Source organism: Diuraphis noxia, unplaced genomic scaffold (assembly GCF_037042655.1).
Source record: "Diuraphis noxia isolate RWA-SAM2 unplaced genomic scaffold, SU_Dnox_SAM2 contig0005, whole genome shotgun sequence".
NCBI lineage: Eukaryota > Metazoa > Arthropoda > Insecta > Hemiptera > Aphididae > Diuraphis > Diuraphis noxia.
Window position 1 is genome coordinate 5075471 of NW_028301715.1, and position 19619 is coordinate 5095089.

Below are 19619 nucleotides of genomic sequence, written 5' to 3' on the forward strand. Positions count from 1 at the left end.
TAGTTATGTTATGTGAAGTACGTGAAATTGTTGTACTTATTTTATTTTAATTATTTTACAAAATAAATATTAACCAAAACTTTATAAAACTTGTTACCTATATTATTTTGATATATATGAATATATATTTGTCTATATATATATATTATGCATGTGTGTACATATTTTATATACTTCTTAAACAAAGGTATATATATTTTACATTTTAGTGCCCAAACGTGGTATCTTTTTAGGGATATAGAGTGTCCAAACGTTGTGTGGATTTTGAATACTAAACAGGTAAAAATGCCCAAACGTGCTGCACCGTAGATTTAGATACTACAACTAATTAGATTATTTGTTAGATATATAGGCTATAATAAGCAGCTGTACTTATGTTTTCGAATACTATTACTTCGGGAAATATGATCATATAAATATGAAATTAACTTTTTATAAAAAATATAAGCCTATGTGTTCAGCGATGTTCGTTCGATTAAATCGTATAATTGTTTACCGTGGGTCATCGCTATAAATATTAACTCAACTGCGGACGACGACTTAATACAACACCGTTGTACACAAATTATAAACATTACGAATTACGATTGAATAATATGCATTTTCTCGAAACCAAAATAAAATATCACATACGTATGTGTTATCATGTGCACGGGCGTACGACGGCGTGTATTATTATACGGGAATATGTTTGAAACGACTCTGAATTTACGGCCAATAAACCAAACAACTCAATGCGCCGCCGCCAACGACGGTGTGACTAAAAAGTAAAAAGTCACAGATATAAAACATGGCGTATATAAATAAAATAGAATGTCGAAAATCGAGTCGAAACAATAATAATATACGGTGCTATACAATGTACAATATACTTATATTATAGAGGTACGCACATGAAATACGCGTCGAGACGTGTTAATTTTATTAAATTCCCAGTAACCAGCTATATATTATATACATATATACCTCCTCACCTCGCGGGATTATATTATACGCGTATAACAATAATATATTATACAATGGAATGTCGGTTTTTGTAATATATTAGGTGTAGTGTACTATACGAGCACGACACGAATAATATTGTCAATTGTTTTACGGTTTTATATATATATATATATATATATATATATATATATATATATATATATATATGTTATAATGCGTGTGTCTGTTGTGTGCGTGTGTGCATATAAGGTATACCTGGTATATGGCTATATAATAATACGATACTGACGAAACTAAAAGGAGAAAAAAAGAAGTAGGTGTGCTCGGCACCTATACAGCTCGCGAGAAGCACCAGGATAGCTGCTGACCGAGCAATATCGTATATTATTATTTATTATAAATAAAACAATAATAATAATCGTACCTAATAATATATCGTATTAGAACAACGTTTGGACATATTATACGTTTGGAACCAAAGGATTATTTCACGTGATTTTTCGTTAGCCCACATGGCGAACAATGGGGTAGTCGATCACGGTTCGATGACCCCCCACCCTTATAATATTATAACTATTATACGCGCCAGCCTGTCTGAGATCGAATAAAATATTTTCGTGTTGTTTTCGCAATCGATTAGGTTGTAAATATCGTACACGGTTGACCCGTAGACATGTCACACAGAGCGGTCTGTTAAATTATAGTGGGAAATGCAGTATTTACCTCTAGTGCGTTTTATATATATTATTTATTATTCAATAGAACAACGCCTATAGTGACCATACACACACACACACACTACGGTGCCGTTTCGACGGACTGCGTGGCAATGGTTATTTTTATTCCCACATATTATTATACTCGCGCATACACAGACACACAGACATAATATTATATGTATGTGTGGTCATTATATATATATAGGTAGGGCATAGGACATGTGCACCAAGTCGCACAGACACAGACACAAAGGCACACGCACTCACATTATTACATTATTATATGGCGAACCTCAGCTGTAGTTGTAGGCGCACATACTTGCGTTATGGATTTGACTGCGTACATGCATAAACGACGCGACGGCCGTTCGACATTCGAGATGTCACAATACACACATACGCACAATATTATTATGGGTAGGTAAAGTATGATACTATATAGGTACCTACACGGTTACATGAGCTCGGAGAAAGAGAGAGAGAGAGAGAGAGCAAGAGGCGGAAAATATGATAAAGTTTACTTAATGTTCGCGACGTAGTAGGTTATATGTCGTATTTTATAGCATACTTGTATATACGGGTATGGTCGAATTGCACTTATTTTAGTTGAATTGCACTTGTGTTTAAAAAAGGTAATGGTCTAACTGCACTCGGATAAAAAACAGGTAGTGGTCGAACTGTACTTGGGCTCAAAAGTATTTCAATAAAATTATCATGCATTTGAAGGGGTTAAACATTTAGTTAACACTCATTTTCCCATAATTATTATATTATACTTTATATTATATTACATTTTAAGCTCAAATATGAGGCTTTCCACGCGAAGTTCAATAAATCATTTTCATCACCACATCCAAATATACTTATTTGTTTTCATTGATGTTTTAACACAATTAAAAATCGACTCCTACATTTTAATGTAGAATACTGACAAAAGACCATCAACAACACGGTACCAGAAAAAAAAAATATATTGAATTATTGACTTATATACTCAAAAGCGTATTACCAGGCTAGAATTTTTGAATACAGTTAGTCATTACTACAAAAAATGATCGAAATGACAAAAAAAAATATATATAATAATGACAATAATTAAATTTGACGAGTAAAAAAAAAATGTTTGATAATAATAATAATAATATGTACCTATAGTATAATATAATAATTATAATGTAAATATATATAATTAACATAATGTGATGTTTAAAACAATCATTTTTAACCACCAACGATTAAAATCATTGCCAGTCCTAACTCCTAAGCCTGTAAGTGGGAAGAAAAATGAGTGTTAGCCCTAACCGCTTCAAATGCATGATAATTTTATTGAAATACTTTTTGAGCCAAAGTGCAATTCGACCACTATCTGGTTTTTACCCGAGTGCAGTTCGACCATTACCTTTTTTAAACCCAATTGCAATTCGACCATTTGTTTGTAGGTAATAAGAAGTGCAATTCGACTGTCCCGGTGTATACGTTTGTTCATAGAATGGAAATGTCAGTTTGGTTGATGACAGTAAAATACTCTTGCTAGCTGTTGATAAGATTAAATTGGTCGGTCAGTTCTGAGCAACATAATAATATTAGGTATGTATGTAAATATCACAAAACTTCTGATATCAATATAACGTGATATATTGGATATTTTATACTTGAAATCGATGTACGGCATACAACGCCAAGTCGCGACTCGCGATAGCTGCATGGTTTGCGCTAATAACGTACGAAAATTAATACAGGTGTGTGTGTATGTGTGTTTGAGAGTACGAAAACGACAACGATCGAAAATAGTTACTTAATCTTTTATAAAAAGCAAAGAAGTTGTCAACTGCGAAAACTGCTATATAATAATAATATGCACCTCAGTGTTCAGGGTCATGGAATGCGAAAGGTCAGAACTTGAAATTCTCTAGATTCCAGATAAACGCAACTTCTCGATGTACTTACTTTTATGGACCTCATCTAATGTGATCTTCATAAAGGGTGTTTATTACTCATATTGTAATGCAATTGATTTATTTATTCTTTTCTGCGTGTACGCAAAAATCTACAAATACTTAAGCTCTAACGTAAAAATAAAACGTATACATAATCGCGCGTGAAGTTTTGATCCCTCTATTATACACTTGGTATAACAACAACAGCAACAATAACAAATAAGCCTGTGAGTTTTAATTAATTTCATTATAGGACTTGATCATCAATAATCACATAAATTGTATACTCGAATTTACTCGACCGATGACTTTAAACATATGGATACATATTATAAGGCGAATAATATTTGATAATCATATTTTTTACAACTATTTATGTGAGAGAATTTTTAGAGTAGGTATAAGAAAAAAAACACATACAGTATTTATCTACATCCATTGAAATGCGTAAAGTATATAGTGAAAATGTAATTAACACGATTTACGCGTATTTTTACGGTTTGGTCAGAAAACGATATACATAATATTATATTAAATATGCAAACATTATTATGACGAGAAACGGGGATTTTTACGGCATCGACAAATAAAAATAAATTAAAATATCTACTCATCGTGGACCTATACTACAACGAGTGTATTATATGGACGGTAAACTACACCTATAACAAAATATATGACGATATGTATATACCTATTATACGACGGCTGGTCGAACGACGTGTGTTTCTAATTAAAATAATCGCCTTCCCAGACGCGCGTATGGAATTCGTATGTTATGTGTATAAAATAAACGAAATTCCAGCGATCTCTTCTTACGCGTACACACGATAAACACAATATTATTATAGATTCTCTTCGAACCAACCGATCTGGGCGCAACGACTGTTGTCTATATTTTATTATCACAGTAAAGGTACGATAATAAAATTAAAATAATGCATAAATATAATAATTGTTTCACAGTAGTGGTTAGCTATAGTTGGAAATCATAAATAGGATAATATTCGGAAATCACATGTAAATTTATACTCGAGCGCGCGTACCATAATCAAACACAAGTAATAACATTACGGACCCTAAACTATCGGGGACGCATCGTTTATCGATCTGACGCAACGACACTATAATAATATTATATAAACTCGCGATGACCGCCATACATTCGTGTACCTATCTAGGTATAATAGGTATATACAATGTAATTTTATATTTTTTATATTTTATGCATAATATGATATGCAAACATCGGTGGTGGTAGGTGGACACAGACATACGCGCATCGATAGCGGTTATAAAGAAATTTAGTGTTTTTGGTCGATCGTCGGGATTGTCACTTTCTACTTATGTACATACAAATATTACGTGTGCGAAACACGAAGGGATATTGTTAATACCCAATGCTTTATAGACTATAAATTATAGTCATATAGGTCTACTGGCCTACGGGCCAAGCCTACAGATAACAAATTCATTTAAATAATTAAAATTAAAAAAATATTTTGTAATCAAATTTTTTTTCATATTTATGATTTTTCTAAATAAAAAAATTGTCTTCTTTCGCTTACGAGTATTACAGTAAGTACTACTATACTTTATTGTTTATTATACACATATACGAGGTAATAAATGTAGGTATATTACATTATTGCAAATTCAGTTAACTTAGATTTGTTTTTTTGTAATATAAATAGTATTAAATCATCATTTAATGTTTGATTATTTAAAATGTATTTTTTGTTTTGTTTCAACGTTTTTAATTATTCACTGTTAATTCAGTCTAAATGTAATTATATTTAATATATTGTAAACTATACTTATACTATATCTAGGTTTAAATAATATGTAATCACTAAACTAAATATTCATCATATATTCATATGTTTATTATGTTTTGTTATACTGTACACTATATATTAATATTGTAAATGGATTTATTCCGTAAATAAATAAATAAATAAATAAATAAATAAATAAATAAAATAAATTATTATAAACCCACAGATTTTCGTTATACAATTTTCATTTCTGTCCCTAAAATCAAACGAAACCGTTGTCCACTGTATAATATTTAGTTTCGGAATAACGCTCTTAGCAATCTCTGATAATACCTATACTATGTAGCAACTATAGTAACATCATCATAGACGTAATTATGGTTAAAAACCTGGGGGAGGCTAGAAATATCAATTAACAAGTATTAACAATATTTCCATCATACCTATACTTGCCTACGACGATATTAAGTTTAAAAATATTTGAGAATTAAGCCCCTCTAAACCACACGTCACTAATTTATGCTTGTGAATTCCGACACGCGCTTAATTTATTTTATGGACTAACCTCATCGCGTCTCGGTGGAAGATCAAGTGTTTCGCAGGTCAAATATTCGGATATACACGGTGTATCTTATTATCTATATAAAACCATATAAATTGATCGCTCGTCTAAACGGTTTCTAACACTTTTTTTTATCCGCTTGGTGGTGTAGTCACATCACAATAACAACCAACAGCAGTACCTATATTATGCATAGGTAACTATATTTAATGGACGAACGGCGTATACATACTTGTATGTATTTATTTTCTCGCTGGACGATGGTGTTAAAGTTTTCGAAAAGCGTAGCAAGCTTCTTGAGCCAAACTTAACAAGCGCTAAAGAAAAATAATCCATATTATCATCTTAATTATTAACAATTTATGTTTTAAACAACGTATTTATTGCAAGTGTGTAAACATAACAAAAGTAAAATATTTAACTAATGCAAGTATAATAAGTAATTAGTATTAAGTATTAACATTTAGTTTTTCAAGACATACATAAACCTAAACACAATATACTGCATGTTTTTGTACATTGTTGAAAACACGCAATCACCATAATTTATTAGAAAAAATATACAACTATTCAACATATACTATAATAAAGTACCTGATTTGTTATGTCACATATGGTAATAAAAAGAAATAACGTCGGTCACCGATTTCCCATACTGATCTCGGTGCGAAAATAAGCCCCTGAGCCAACGTGCGCCTTGAAATAATTAATTATTGCCCGATAATCTTCGAGTCATGGTGCATTATTCGTTATAGGGTCCTATATCAATTCGTGAGACCATGTGCCTGGAAGGCTGAAGTAACACTACAATTAAATAAACCATTTACAATTAGTGATCGAAATCACAAATGTTTAATAATTTTGTGCATTACCTATAATTTTACAAATAAATATATAACATTTTTGTAGAGCCGTGCGTTAAGGTTTGGTGCCAATGGCCATATTAAAAATATTCTCCCTCTTAAAGTTTAAAATATTATTAAAAAAATGTTTGGCACCCCTTTAAAAGATGCGCCCAGAGCGTATGCCCCCTAGGCCCGCCCCACGGCACGGCTCTGCATTTTTGATACAGTAATAATTATTGATCAATAGATCTAGTTTAGAATCTTTACTATATAATAGTAGGTACAATAATACAATATTTACGGAAATAATTTAAATGCAATGTAATATTGTGTACTAATAAGTTAGATAAATATCGTGTTAGGTGGTTAGGTCTATACTCCATATTCTATATTATATATTTTTTTTTTTTTTTTTTTTTTTTTTAATCAGAAAAAATATACTTAACAAGATACATATTAAATAAAACATTAATTGATTTATCTTTCTCCTGTAAGCTTACGCTTGTGTTGGAGAAAGAGAGTTATAAAGTGGTAGAATTAATTACATAATATCATTTAAAAATAAATTTAACATTAAAAAATAAGAAATAATTATCAGAAACAAGTACACATAAAGGTAAAATATTACAACTAGGTAAAAATAAACATAAGAAGACATTTAACAATTGCATTTATCATATTATTTTTTTTTTTATATAGCATAATAATTTGTAACACTAGTACAAGTATTAAAGTTTTTCCATGTTAGTAAATAACCAATCAGAAACCAATTTTTTCGCATACTTAGGTGTTACACAAATTGTATTTTTTAATTCATTATTCATGGAGTTGAAGATAGTAGGACCTTGATAGTCCAGAAATCTTTGACCATATGAGGTATTTATATATGCTACAGGAGCTGCATTATATGCTCTGTTTATTCTCTTATCTCTTCTACTCTTTTAAAATTAAACCAAGTGTTTATATTTTTAATTACCCATAATATTGCTAATTTCTGGTAAATTAATTTAAAAGGCAAAACGTTTATATATTGTGTATATCTAAATACTAATTATTAGTACAATAGTAAGTATATATATGGTACCTAAGCACATTCATGATAAAAAAAAACGATATATTTGATAGGTAGGTATGGTAAAAAATAATAAGTCATTATCATTTATGTTAGAAAAAACAATTTTTAATACTAAAAACATCCGTCTATTGGTCTATTAAATTGTAATTTATAAAATAGTTTTAAATTCTAAGTGGATCGCGTAAAACACTATGCACATTACATTGATGCTATAACCTTCATGCGCTATAGATACGAGTCTTTGATCCAATATACTTTCAAATGACATTTAATTAATCAGACTTAAATGTTATTGTTATTGGGCATTATTCGACTTTAAATTTATAAATATGTTCACAATTTAAGACAAGGAAAATTATTTAAATTATTGGTGAAAAAATAATTCAATAAAATTGATTCATTTCAGATAAATTCGTATTATTTTCGAATTAAATTTTTAGAGCTAAAATTACCATTTAATGTTCATGCAATTTCAGTAGGTGATACAATCTGAAATTAAAATATAATAATTTATATTTATTGTATTTCAGTTACCTATTGGTTTAATATTATATTATTAATTACAGGCACCTTAAGTATAAGACTTACAAATAAAATACACAATAATTAACTATCTATAAACGGTCAAATGGACATAATATCACCTATCTATCTATGAAATTAAATATTGCACGTGTATTTAAATGCATGTCATATGTTTGTAGCTATAAGGTAGGTACCGTGTATAACTGCAGCAGACAGCAATTTTAAACATTTGATAATAATTCCTAAGGAAAAAAAAACAGGTGCAATTGCAATACACGTACAAAAGGTAACTAACTGCAGGTTACAGGTGCAGCAATTGCAATATACTGCATACATGCACATAAAGGTACAAGAATATAAGATATTATACAGTCGTGCTTATAAATATATACATATGTGTATGATAATATGTAACTGCGGCGACCGTATTTTAACATATTATATTATGGTGATGTTATTGTGATTGCGCATAAGTTTCCAATCAGAAAACGTTATCTCGAACGACTCGAATACACGCGTTTATAGCATTGTGTGTCAGCAGAATGTATTATAATAAAATATAATGACTCAAATCGTTTTAACTTTCGCGGGAAATATAACACGACACGTCCTGCTTCGCACAAATAAGGGTTCTATTATAGCCTATATAGTTGCCAGAGGTGGTAGATACATATTATAGTATTGCATTAATAAATTATTGAAATATACCAATATCCTCGACTGTAGTACAAGCTTGGGGCCTTGCCGCCTTGGACGTTGAGTGCATTGACGTATTGTGCTGTTGGCATTACGCATTAGATACCTATATAATATTATATTATAAATTATAGGTAGGTACATTGTAAAATAATATAATAAATAATAATAACATGTATGTTTATAGCGTTAGAATAACTATAGATATCGATGGAAATACTTGAAGTTTCAAAGTTGCTGGTGTAACAAAATTTAAAGGCAACTGCGTAGGGTGTCTTTTAACCATGAACATAAATTTACATAAGATTTTATGCGGCCTAGAGACTTGGAAATTACTAAATCAATCGGGACCAAATTTTGCACACATATTTCTAAAGACTCGGGAAGTGCTTTTTGCTTCGTTTCTCAACCCCTAATGTAGTGTTTAAACCACGTCCGAAAATATCTCGGTCGCATTAGTTCACAAAATAAAATACAACGACTACGATTTGCCTATGTACTAAGATACACTAAAACCAACTATACCTAAATCAGTAGCACCCGATCGCTGCGTTTATCATTTATTTATTCGGGTTATAGGTACGTCTAGTGATATTATAAATTTATAAATGCATAATTAATATATTTATGTCATTTTGATAAAGAACACGGTAAGCACATATGTTTACGTTTAGTTTTAATTTTATAAAGTCTAATAAGTATTACTGATAGTCAAGCCTGGGCAAGTTAATGATAATTTTTAACCGAGTTAAGTTAAGTTAATGGAAAACATTTTAAAATGTTTAAAGTTAATAGTTAATCTAATTCTTTTTTTAACTCAGTTAAGTTAAAAGTTATATGAACATTTTCAATTAACTTATTAACTTAAGTTAAGTTATTTTTTTTTTATATAATATCTATATAAATAATAAAAATCCTAAATATTATTGACCACAGGAAATAGCCAATAGCTTTTCTATGTATAGGTATTGAATTAATATAATTATGTAGTAAGTATGAAAAAAATACAAAATTGAAAATGCCGAAACAAATACAATCTTTTGATTTATTAACACACTAATACAGACAACTGACAAGTATTCTACATTTTTTTTTAAATTATTAAATAAAAATAACATGTTATTTAAGAATGTACTCTGAATACTTTTTTAGGAAACTAAAAGTCTAAAACTGTTTGAGAATATAGCCAACTATATACTTCATTATATTTATTATTTAATTATTTATAAATTAACTTAACTCGAATTTGATTAAAAGTAACTCGTTATTTATTAAGCTTATATCAATTAAAATAAGTTAAGTTAAAAATTAAGTTTATGAAAATTAAATTTTAAAAAGTTAAGTTAAAAGTTAAAATTAACTTAACTTTTATCTTAACTTTTAACTTTTTAACGCGTTTATGCCCAGGCTTGCTGATAGTTAATTTCGATAAATTACTTTTATTTTTCAAGAGTATAACATATTAATTCGATAGATATTAGCGGTAATTATTGGTATATAATATAATTATCATAAATTACCCAGTTACATTAGTTTAGTGATATAAGTTACATTCATGAAATATAGGTAATTATTATTATGACTTCCTTCTTCGTTATTAATTTGTTACCCGGAAATTATGTGCAAAATGACGATAGAAATAAACTACTCATCAGTCATCACATCATAATATTATTAATCTGTTCGAGTAAGTATAATATTATACATAGTAATGCCATCATTAGGTTAGGTTCTAGAACCTGTAGTTTTATAATGTAAGAATTATGACTAATGACAAATCACAAATCACAAATGTCATAGACGAGATATGTGGATAATGGTGCCAAGTGTGACAGTTTTAATGGTGGCAATAAATCAGTAGGTCTGCATAAAAGATCTGAGATACACAATATCAAAAATATCTACCAAGCTACATGATGTTGTATTGAGTAGATATTCGAGAATTGAGAGGTGGGTGGTACTGAAAATATTTGAATGAACTATTTTTCTAGTAACAACGACACGTCATGACTACTTAATATACACCTAAAGATCTCAACCTTTCTTACATTAATGTCGTTTCCTCAACAAAAAAAAGCCTTAATTTTATTCTTCAAATTGGTTTAACAATATTTAACTAAACCTACGTCTTTATAACATTGAATATCATATTAGGGTACATGTTATATTGCTGTTAATAGTTGAGACATAATTACGTAAAATTCTCATTAAATAAAAGAATATTACAAGACGAATTTGCAGTTAAATCTCACTACCATACCTATGACAGTGTGTTATACACAGCAGTTTTACCGAGTTAAATGCACAAATGGAGGGAAATGTACTTAAACTCGACTCTCGCACGTCAGCGGCCACGTACACAAGAGTCTCGACAATACTGAATGCGTCGCGGACGCATGGGCACGTGTTCGTGTCGCGATCGGCGTGTCGCCGCAGCATTCGCGACTAACCGAAACGCGGTTACAGGTGTGCGCGACACCTAGGCATATACGTAATATATTATGCATAATATAAATATACACACGGACACGGTTCGACTGCATAAAAAAATAGCGTTTGCATATACAGTATTCACACACATATTCGTGTACAGATAAGTATATACGTTTATTATATATTATGTATATAGTACTATATACCTGTATCGCTCTGCAGCCGCGTACGAGACGCGTTGAAGCGGTCTACGGCCGTTCGTCTGCGGTCGTGGACGTTATTCAGCGAGTGCTTACGAGAACGAGATTATAATATTATATACGAATGAGAATAAAAAGAAGACGACCAGGACGACGGAGAAGCTGTGCGCTCTCCACGCGTATAATACATATATACAATACATATAATATAGAATATAATATAAACACTGTAAAAACATCAGGTAGTCCATTGTTTTTTTTCTCCCCTTCTCCAACCACGATCGTCTACTGCTCTCCTGCTTCACCCCCCGTACCCCGGTGACTAATGCCGTCGCTATAATATTATATCGTTTCCACAGAACGCATAAAAACGAATGTGTACATAATATTATTAAAAAAATAAAATAAAAAATCGTTGCGGTCGTATTATTATTATTATTGTACGCGTATACTCTAACTAACACACCATCGGCAGTCGACTAGTCCCCGGCCGCGTGTCTCTGCCCCGTTTTCGTATCCGCGCGTGTGTATATATTACATTATGCGCGTGTGTGCTGTGTATGTCTTCCATACTCACCCGGTTTCGAGTTTAAAATATTTTTAATTAGGACGGCATACGCAGCGTGCTAACTGGCAATGGGATCTCTCGCCAGCCTCCCCTGCTCGGCCATCGCATCTTTGTCGTTTTCTCACTGCAACGCGTCTTCTGTCACTCGACGTCTCTCTCTCTCTCTCTCTCGTTGTAGTCTCTCATCCACGATCGCGCACGACGTGTACCATCGCGTACCACTGCCACTACTACACCCGTTCACCACCGCCGCCACCGCCGCCGTCTCTCCTTATTAAATTTATTATTATTTCGTTTTGTCCGTCGATTAAAATGCTTGACTGCGACACGTCGTGTTTCAGGCCGGTCGAACAAGATAACCGTTCGGTTAAACAACGACAGAACACATAACGATCGTCGTCGTCTTTTTCCACGTATATTTATTCAACCCTCTGTGACCAGAGGCGCATCGTCGATGCTGTTAATTTATTAATACCTTTTTTTCTTCACTTTTTTTTGTTATAATTTTTCTTTTTCGTTATTATTTTCTTTTTCTTTTTCTTTTTTTTTATTAAAAAGAACTCGTCCGTACGGCTGCGCGTGGTGATTAATCGAGTTTCGTTAAGTATATAGTATATACTGTTTTCCTATATTATTATAATGTAGTTGACAATCGGAGAAGAGCGTGTCTCGGACCCAAGAGATTCACGCAAATCTTCCGTGTTTTTAATTAATTCGTAAATAAAAATAAATAAATAAATATCCGACTAAAAACCGACAGGCGTTATTGAAATATGCAGATACGATTGTGCGTGTACACGTATATACCGGTAGTATAAACTATATACACACACACACACACACACATATATATATAATGAATATGTACCAAATATATATATGTATATAATCAGTGGCGTAGCCAGGGGGGGGTTTTGGGTGTTTAAACCCCCCCCCATTGACTTTCAACATCTAATAAATTATTATATATTTCATTAATTCTAGTACCTACTATCTATGAAAATATATGACATAAAACGTTTCTGAATATTCAGAAAACTCGTCCAGAAACGACAGAAACCTGATTGATATTTGATAATAATAATAATATTATATTTTTAATATTATCTGCACGAGTTTTCAAAAACACTGTAGTTATGACCACGATTAAAGATATTATTTATGGTTATTATCTTTTTCCACATTAAAAAGATTGAAAACATATTTACGAAACACCACATGTGAAAATAGGTTGAATGGTTTAGCAATGATGAATATACATAATGATATAATAATAGACCCTGATGATGTCCTAAATAAATTAGCGACTAAAACAAGAAGAATACGGTTGATGTAAATATTGTAATGTGATTAAAATTTTGTTTGACATTAATAAATAAATGCTTTAATTGAAATTTGAAGTACAATACAATTTGAAATAATTTGTTTTATATATACCTAAACCGTAACCCCCCCCCCCCCATTGAAAAATCCTGGCTACGCCACTGTATATAATAAAACGGGCGCTAGTTTCACCAAACGAATATAATATATTAAACACAAACATATGCATAGATGCGAGTAGTGAGTACACAAGTATACTACAGTATACGCACCACTTATGTATAACTCCTTGGCATACGTATTACGTACCTACTATATTACCAGAAGTACAATCTGACAAGTTCATTCTATGCTGGTAAGTATCTTGACACGGCTCATTCGTTTATTATTCGTACAACAAACTCCTGATAATGTACAACTCGAACATTATAATATCAATCACTGTTGAAAAACCATTTAAATTACATTAATTTTATTTCGTTGCATAATATTATACTCTCAGGGTAGACTAACTCTGCGAATAATTTATTATAATATATGATATATTGTTATAATCGCGGCGGGTAATACCTAATGTAGATTCATAGATTAGATGACGGTATTTAAGTGTCAATTCGGGGGAATTCCTATGGTTTTATTATAAACAATATTATTATTATTTTAGAACGTCAAATCTGAATGGACGTTATTTTTTATACGACAAAAAGAGTTATCCCGCAACCGTGTTAGTTATTATAATGCAATAACGTCAACAGTTTATTTTAATAAGAAAAGTGTACTTGCCCATTATAAATCCATTACTACAGTCTACAATATGCATAGGCCACTGCACAATTTGTTGCGCAAAGATTCTTAACATTATTTTAACATATTATGATAACATCTGTGATCTATAAGATAAGAAGACTTCCGTTTTCAATAAGCTAATTGCAGTGTACGCATATATACCTTTATATAAATGTTATATATATCGTAGATCATGATGTTATTGTTTTTGAACAACACCTGCAAATTAAAATATAAGATTTAAGTGTTTGTGAAACACATAACAATAATACATTTGTATACATGATCTAGTAAATTAATTATTTGAAATAATTTTACAAGTTACCATGCAAGGCGTAAATAAAATAAAATAAAATATCATTTATTTATTAATAATTTACTATTTCGATGTTAATCTGTAACGTAAGTATTTTATTTGAGAATTATGGGTATCCCTTTTATATTTAAATCAATAATTAACGTTTTAAGAGTAGTTTTTACGTATAAATCAAATGTATTTCTATCAATATCAGATTTGCCAGCAGAAAATTGAAAAGAATAACATTTTAAGTCTTGCCGATTTCTCCCCAACCCTTCAATGGACAGGACGACCGTGTATCATAAACATATTACTTATTGGACTTATACTTTATAGTGTATAATACAGATTTTAAATATTCTCATATTTTAAAATAAATTTAATATTTTACGAAAGGTTTTCAATAACTATTCAGTTGAGTGTTGTGTGTTATTTTTGAATTAAACAAATTTTCCATGACTGTAAAAAGTTGAAAATATCATGCAAATTGATTTTTTTATGCATCTTGTACGTTTATCCACCTGAGAGTAAGATTATAAAATCGTATGAAACTAGGAAGTTATAAAATTATTTTTATTTAAGGTTGTATAAAAATAATATTGAATATATTAAAAATATAGTGAAATAAATATATTTAAATATTTATATAAAAATAATAAAATTAAGTATCTCATATTTTATTATAGGTACACAATTAGTTGATAATTTTATACGTAACGAAATCGATGGCATAAATTACAATTTATATAATCGTTATTCATTGTCAGACTACAGATGGAAATTAAATGTTTGAACGGTTGCCCACAGAAGTCCTCAGTATACAAGAATAATTGATGTATATACCAGAAACAAACCGAATCACCTGTCAATACCCGAAAAATGTGTTTTCGAGGGCGGCCAATGCCAAATTAATGTGCGGGGTATCGTCAGATATACGCAGAGATATTTCCATCGCTGCACCGTTCAATTGCTTCCAAACACCTGTAGCTACGGTATTCGCCTTATTATAGTGTAAGTACCATTTTGGCGATTATTATCATTATTATTATTATTATTATCATCACTGCAGACAATCGACACGCGCCTATTGATCCTTCTTTTTTTTTTATAGTATTTTAATTGTTCAACGTCTGTCTGTGGAGAAACTAACGTTTCGGGTGGATACAAAAACGACAGGAGAACCTATTCTGGTTCTCATTAGTGCCGATCATTCAATTTCAATTTAACAATCTTTTTTAATCCTTTCTATTTTGGATCGATGAATTGATGTATTGTCGTCTAGTGGTAGACAGACATTTTAATTACGGGTGGACTACAAGGAATTGACAGACGAATCCGGACCGCAGACGAATCGTTGTAGGATTAAAGTCAAAACTAATCTAACTGTAACCATATCCCTCAAGAAGACGACTAAAATCTTTCGTTCTCGAAACGAAACAATACAAGTATATAAACTAAGCTTTTCGTCTTTTGAGCATTAATCAAGCATAGACAACATAATCAAAAATCAAATTTGAGTTTAAGCTTCACATATCTTTTTTTATATTAAATTGTTAAAACGTGGGAATAAAATCGTAAAAATAATACTTATTTCGCATAGACAATGACAAATTAGAGTTAGAGAGTTCATGCAGGACGATATCGAATAGCGTACATAGGGTCGCTTATATAAGGTTATAATTAGCACAGATGACTATTATAGCTATCAAAAAACACTAAATATATTATCCGTATACACCTAAAACCCTAAAATACGAGTATATGCTCTAAAAACATGCACTTACGGCTTTTTTAGTTGATAAATATTATTCAAATTAAAAAGAATTAAAATAAGAAAGTATAATTGCCTAATTTAAACATAATATTTCATATTCTAATATTTCCAAACAAATAAAAACATATTTTTAACTAAATGACTGAAATCTGGTTTAGTTTTTATTTATTAGAAAGTTATCAATTACATTGATTGATTGATGAAATTTATTGATTTGTTAGTTAATTTGATATTTATTCTATTTTTGTGTACGTTCAACTTACTAGTATACACACTGTCTTTAAACTATATAATAGTTTATTTTAGTGTTGATAACTATGGCAATTAAAAAAAGCTCAAAAAGCAAAAATAAAGCAAATTTGTATCTTGCGTCTGGTCTTTTTTTTTACTACTGCGCTAAAATAAAATGCTAGAAGTCATCTGATAATACATAGTATTATAATGTTATATATTATTATTATTTTACTTCGACGCGAAATCGCGATGAAAACCGGTGCTGCTGCTGCACGCGGATCATTAAAACTATATTTTACAATGCGTATCGAACCACGGGTAAAAACCTGACGTCTGTTCGTGGGCGTAGGACGAACAACATCATTACGAGTTAAATTAGTATCAACACATTGTAAATAGAATGGGAGTCCGACTGTGCAGTTCGTCGCCTGAGAGGCTGTTGGCGAATGTGTGGGCGCGCGAGGCGTGTATACGTCGCGATGCCGTGGATTATTTTATGACGGCCACTGTTACACAAATAGTAATAATATATTGTAATAATATAAATATGGGGGAAGTGCAACCTGACCAGTGGGACACGGCAAAAACTTAACGTCCAAAGAAAAATGTAAAATATTATATTATTATTTTGTTGTCGTTATTATATCCTTTACGTTTGCCGTACGGAAAAAAAACCGCGTTACCCATTCGCTCTAGCTCTACATTATTCTCGGATAACACGGCCTAGAAAAATTGGTCGGAAAATAATATATAATAATATTTTATGTCGCATTCCGACCTATTTTATGATCATACTATACTGTCTATCTACACTTATCAGTTTATCACATAAATTATGTATATTTATGGGACCAGGGCTTGACGCATTTTTATGCTCATTATTACTATATATATCAAGAAGCCTGCTGTTAATGTGAAATCCGGTTCACCACAATTTCTTTTCGGAATATTGGTTCATTTCGAATCCAAACATAATTTTTGTTTCACTTATTTAGCAATTTCAATGATATTATTAGTGTTATTATTAATAATAACGCAATAATAATTAATAATACGGTATCTCATTGTGGTGTTATGCTCAAACACTTTTCGCAGGTGAGGAGATTTTTTACGATATGTGTTATACGCCCGCTTTGGCTTCCGACAAGTAAAATATTGTACTATATAAATATATTATTAATACAGGCACACTGAACGACCACATAATATAGGAAAGGTGAGTGTCGCTTCTTATAAAGGTACCTGTACGATCAAACAGCAAACACATACTACAAACCTTCTGGCTTCTACCTACCTATCTAGTATCTAGTATCTACCTACTTCGTATATTATTACATTTTATATGTTTGCAGATACAACGTACCTTCAGTTGCGCAGAAGTCTCAACTTCTTTGGCTATTGCAGAACCGTGTGGGAGTGGACATCGGCTACTCGATCCTTATGGCCACAACGACACTCCAGCGGGAATGAGCGAGCTGTGTGTCGTATACGGTACTTCGTGGTTCTATAAATGGTATTTCCGCTGCAACAAACAATATCCATCCATTTGTATTAAATTATTTTTATTATTTGACGAATAAAAAATAATTGCTGCAATTGTTATTTATGCATATCGTATAAGTATAATATAACCACACCGTCTACACCGTAGATAATGCAACATTAATATATACAACAATTAACATACCTATTAATTATTATATACTTACCTATACATGCTACAGTATTATCGGTAATGCTATGCTGATGTTAATAGAATTATGGATTGGCTAATAAAAAATTATGCCTAAAGAGTACACAAAATTAATTATTCTTTCGTTTATAATTATGTGTAGGTATACAATAATCATTCATCAGCATACAAATAATGTTTAGAGTGTAATATTTTTAATCTTCCATAACAGTATATTTTAAGAGGATTGGTTGTGGATAGTTTTAAAGGAGTTAAAATTAGGCAATTTTTAAATTGCATGCATATGGGTCTTGTATACGTGTACGTATATAGTAAGTGATCATAAATGTATGTGACGGTGTATTAAAGAAAAGGTTGAGCTCCCCGGTATATACATGTCACCGACCGTTTCGGCGTTGGCGCGTGATGAACGATAAACAAATCATGCTCATTTGTATTTACTTTTTGTCTATCCTACCGATCGATTAAATAATACAATAATATTTTAAAAAACTGATCTTAATTCGTCATAATGTCTACTTGAGATCATTCAGTTCACATTTTAATATTTCTGATTTAAATTCCGAATAATCGACATTTGGAATTCCAAAATTTACTTTATTCCAAATATAACATTAAATTATAATCCTACAACAGCAATTATACCAAATCAACATAAATTAAAAAATGTTCTTAACAATATAATATGGTACGTTTATATAGGCAAATAAAGTTATAGTGAATATTCATCTTCATATTTTATGACACTAATTGTGATCATAAAACTGAAAACTGGATGGTTTACAAAAAAAAACATTTATATCTTTTTATGTCTTATTACTCTTATTGATATACCTATTATATCTATCAAAAACACTAAACAAACATTAAAATTTATTGGTACTTTAGCAAGCTTAATTACCCACGAAGATTTGTAACATTGTAAATGTATAATGTAACCATAATCTGTATATATATATATATATATTTATATGTGTGTGTGTATGATATGCTTATGTACCTAACCAAATTATTTGATTTAGTCTACGTTTACCTATATAGTATTTTATTGCTCATATAATAGAGGGTGGCTGTAGGTAATTTAATAGTAAACAAGTTTAATTATTATATATATATTTTTTTTTATAGTTTTATGAATCTATAGAGATTTAAAATCAGTTGGATACATAAAAGTTCTAATTTGTTTCGATTAAAAAAACGATAGTTCCATATCTACTGTTATGTA

The 19619-nt window shown here is 30.7% G+C and overlaps 1 long non-coding RNA gene across 2 annotated transcripts; it reads left to right on the plus strand.

Moving 5' to 3' along the window:
• The first annotated feature begins 13838 nt into the window (after window positions 1-13838).
• LOC149054791 (uncharacterized) lies at window positions 13839-18140 on the plus strand. Of its 2 annotated transcripts, XR_016192090.1 has the most exons (4): window positions 13839-13964; window positions 15461-15704; window positions 15805-16138; window positions 18054-18140. It is a non-coding gene; the product is annotated as an uncharacterized LOC149054791 (long non-coding RNA). The 2 variants fall into 2 exon arrangements; XR_016192089.1 differs by lacking the exon at window positions 18054-18140 and having other exon boundaries at window positions 15805-16403.
• Window positions 18141-19619: the final 1479 nt, after the last annotated feature.